The following is a 4,438-nucleotide window of genomic DNA, read 5'->3' as shown; positions in this document are numbered from 1 at the left end:
TTATTCTCAGTTGCTGATGAAGTTTTTGAAGTGTTGAAGGGAAGTTGATCAAATAAACCTGAATGACCGAACTTTTTGACAGAAAACCACATAAAATATATGTGTAAAAAAATAGTTGACCATTATAGAATACATATTTATACTTTGGAAACTTATACATCAATATTTATCATACACTGTGTTGTACATTTTAGTCTGTCTCTCATCATCCGATTATTTAATGAACAGATTAGCCATTAGTGTAGGCTTTAATCGATATTTGTTCATTTTCAACCCTCATGTATTATATCTTGTTAACATAATTGCATCTACCTATAGTAGGCCTATGTTTTCAAAGTGGAAAATAAAGTGACTGAAATTTAATCAGAATTCGAAAAACGTTTGTAACTTTTCAGAAGCTGACTTGAATGTAGATTCTATTTTTAAATTTATTGAAACTTTTTTTAGGCACAACACGTAACTATACATTTAAATATTATACTAGGCATAAGTGAGCCAAAATTAAATCCGTTTGGCCATTCTTAACAAAACATTAAGGCTCTGCAACAACCTTGCAGGTTTGAATAGTTTATTTCTAAGCCTAGATAAATCTTTAAACTATTTATATTTGAATAAAAAAATAAATTATCTTGATATTTTTATTTGTTTAACAAAATAAAGGCTTAAAATGCTGTAGTTTTCGTGTCTCGTTTCTGGCCTTGCTTGTGGATGGTCTGACTAACATACAAGTTTAAACGTGCTTCAACACACAACGTCACAATACAAATCTCAAACGTCCAAATTTTAATACAATTTCATCTCATTTTTGTTTGACAAATTATTCCCCGCTAAATCATGTCTAAATAAAAATTTTATATTGCCCTACCCACTCAAAGCAAGGTTTTGCTTTTTTATTACTTTGTTGTTCAAAATTAATAGTCAGTGGTGGCCTTGACACTCAGTAGAATAAAAACGGAATGATCCCGTTTAATTTGTGCACGCTGACAGGTGCCTTAAACAGTACTCGTTAATACGTCCATATTTCATTGCAAACCAAATATCTAATGCAAAATATAAATTGAATATTCAGAGGCGGATGCTGTGGGGGTTAAATGGCTTTTTAAACGTTCGATTACATTCAGAAAGTAGACACACTGTTGTTGTTGTTTTAAGCTGTTATTGGCATATGGAGATGTGGAGGGATATTGTTATCAGGGTCAGAGATGGGTGGATGGGGTCAGAGATGGGAGGATGGGGTCATGGATGGGTGGATGACGTCAGAGATGGGTAGATGGGGGTCAGAGATGGGTGGATGACGTCAGAGATGGGTGAATGACGTCAGAGATGGGTGGATGACGTCAGAGATGGGTGGATGACGTCAGAGATGGGTGGATGGGGTCATGGTGGGTGGATGACGTCAGAGATGGGTGGATGGGGTCATGGTGGGTGGATGACGTCAGAGATGGGTGGATGACGTCAGAGATGGGTGGATGGGGTCATGGTGGGTGGATGACGTCAGAGATGGGTGGATGGGGTCATGGTGGGTGGATGACGTCAGAGATGGGTGGATGGGGTCAGAGATGGGTGGATGGGGTCAGAGATGGGTGGATGGGGTCAGAGATGGGTGGATGAGGTGATGGATGAGTGGATGAGGTCATGGATGGGTGGATGGGGTCATGGATGGGTGGATGACGTCAGAGATGGGTGGATGGGGTCATGGATGGGTGGATGAGGTCATGGATGGGTGGATGAGGTCAAGGATGGTTGGATGACGTCAGAGATGGGTGAATGGGGTCAGAGATGGGTGGATGGGGTCAGAGATGGGTGGATGACGTCAGAGATGGGTGGATGAGGTCAGAGATGGGTGGATGAGGTCAGAGATGGGTGGATGAGGTCAAAGATGGGTGGATGGGGTCAGAGATGGGTGGACTGTGTAAAGAAATCCCGTTTTATATGTAGTAACGTCGCCTCTGATAATTACAGCTCAATTAAAATGTCATACACCGTAAAGTATTTAAGGCAGTAAATCTCTCGATTGAGCTCACTACTACAGGCCAGTTCAATCACATAACGTTTGGGTAAGTTTTTTCTCGGTCTACGTGTCATGTTCTTTGGTAGTTTAAGTAATCCATATGTAGCAGATAAAGTAGAGTTTTTCATGTGAAGTGGTTGTGTGGTCAACCCCATGGTCAACACCTACCTTCACACTGGGTTTAGCCTCTAAGGCTTCCAATAAAACTCTGATTTTATCATTTTTACTTTCTCGTATATACGAAGTATAGAGAAAGTATTGTAATCGTGCAAAAAAAATCGAGATTTTTACAAATCTCGACGTTTTACACTTCACTGATATGGAAAAACATAATTTTGCAATCTTGTCCGTATGTCTGTCTGTCTGTCTGTGTGTAAACACGATTACTTGAGTACCGTTACAGCTAGGTTGATGAAATTTCATATATAAGTATTTAATCAAAATCGTAGATCCGTATCAACTTTTGAGCGATTTCCGATAACCGAAAGTGGTACTTTTTCTACTTTGAATTTTTCAAAAGCCTATAACTTGAGTACTATTTCAGATAGGTAAATGAAATTTCACATGTAAGTAAAAGATCTAAATCTCTACCTACTGTCAAATTTTGAGTAATTTCCGTTGACCGGAAGTACTAATTTACGCTATTTCCGATTTCTCAAAAAACGCATGTAAATGTATAAAGTACTAATAATATTGCGCACTATTATGCACATTTTGTTTTGGCGTTCGCTTGGTGCGCAATTCTTTTTTCTATGAGATTCTATTCTATTTTTAAAAGTTTAAGTAATTAAAAATCATGTCTACATTCCAAATTATATAAGACTATTTGAGAAAGTTTAGGGGAGATCACTCCCGGTTTTTTTAAAACACCGTTTAGCCTACCTTATCCCCACACAAACAACATTCGTGTTTACAACTACATCAATTGAAAATTTAGGGTCAGCCTATCTGTAATCTATTTCACAGGATAGCGCCGCAGGATGAACAACCTAATACTAATATCCGTGTTTTGTGTCGCTTCTTTGACAACAGCTAACGTGTAAGTTGGATAGGCTTCTAATCTTTATTGAATATACACGCACTTTCACGCGCAAGTACACAAACATGTCCACACAAGCACACACAAGACGCGCAAACACATATGTATAGTTGATGTCAATAATTTATTTAATTAGTTATTATGTAATGTGCTACAATATCAAATTAGAACTACTCTCTGATCTAGCTTTACTACAATATCAAATTTGAACTACTCTATGACCTAACTTTACTACAATATCAACTTTGAAATACTCTATGATCTAACTTTACTACAATATCAAAGTTGAACTACTCTATTATCTAGCACCTTGCCACCCGGTGCGACGTGTGCCAAAGAAGATCATGAATGCAACTTCCAGCATATTACTTTCATGCCGTGTTGTAACGGGTTGTATTGCAGGTAAAGTAGAGGAAATGTTGTCACTTGGCAACGTAAACCAACATATTTGGACATATTTTTGTAGTGTGATTAGTGATATATATATATATATATATATATATATATATATATATATATATATATATATATATATATATATATATATAAATATATATATATATATATATATATATATATATATATATATATATATATATATATATATATATATATATATCACATTTTGATAATTATAGTAATCAACAAGTACATAATAAAAAAAATGTAATTTGTAATTACCCTAAATTCACTACGTTTAATAAGAACAATGGAAAACTAAATTTATTTCATGTCTATTTCCTCGTAGATTCCCTCCTCATGAAGGCAGAATAAGGTTTGTGAGCATGCTAATGTTTACATCATTTTATAGATTCCACTATATAATATTATTGATCCATGTAAATAAATTGTCGATAACATAAACAGGCTGAACGAGATTCTAAGTCAGTATTGTAAATATTCTACCAAGTCATAAGTCCCTGAAACGATGTAACGAAACTTAAAGCTATACTTACAAAAATTGTGTAATTTGTTTTTCTTTCTTTCAGACCCGGTGAAAAGCGGACAGGAATATGCAAAAAAGGCACTGAAGGTTTAGATGAACGAAAGTAAACTTTTGCGTATCTGTTAAATTGATTGTTTTATCTTTAATTTTGTGTTAGTCTAAAAATTTCAAGACAACGTTTTTGGCCATCCTCTTACCTTACTCGACAGAAAACAGCCAACACACACCAAACACCAAATAAATATCACGTGTTACTTGTTATAAAAAAAATTGTCACACGCTTTATCTAAATTAAAGTTTCATAAATAAAAGGTTACAGTGCTGAGATGATGTTTTTCTTACAGTTCTTTTCTTGGTTAGAGAATGATGAGATGAATGTGATCGTGGTTGTTTGAAAGGGCTGTCCGGTCGATAAGTACAAATATCTTCATTTCGCTCTCCG

General features: G+C 35.6%; 1 protein-coding gene across 1 annotated transcript in view; it reads left to right on the top strand.

Annotated features, from left to right (window-relative positions):
• LOC131951845 (uncharacterized) overlaps positions 1-363 on the top strand; it is a 7,977-nt gene extending 7,614 nt beyond the window's left edge. The window contains exon 3 of the mRNA XM_059314246.1: positions 1-363. This exon is cut by the window's left edge and continues 1,069 nt beyond it. The gene's annotated coding sequence lies outside the window, so the exon portion shown is untranslated.
• The last annotated feature ends 4,075 nt before the right edge of the window (positions 364-4,438 follow it).

This window comes from Physella acuta, unplaced genomic scaffold (assembly GCF_028476545.2).
Source record: "Physella acuta isolate Inbredline_101_S28 unplaced genomic scaffold, ASM2847654v3 ptg000831l, whole genome shotgun sequence".
NCBI classification, from domain to species: Eukaryota; Metazoa; Mollusca; class Gastropoda; family Physidae; genus Physella; species Physella acuta.
Note: the sequence above shows the minus strand (reverse complement) of the source record. Positions and strands in the feature narration are given on the sequence as shown.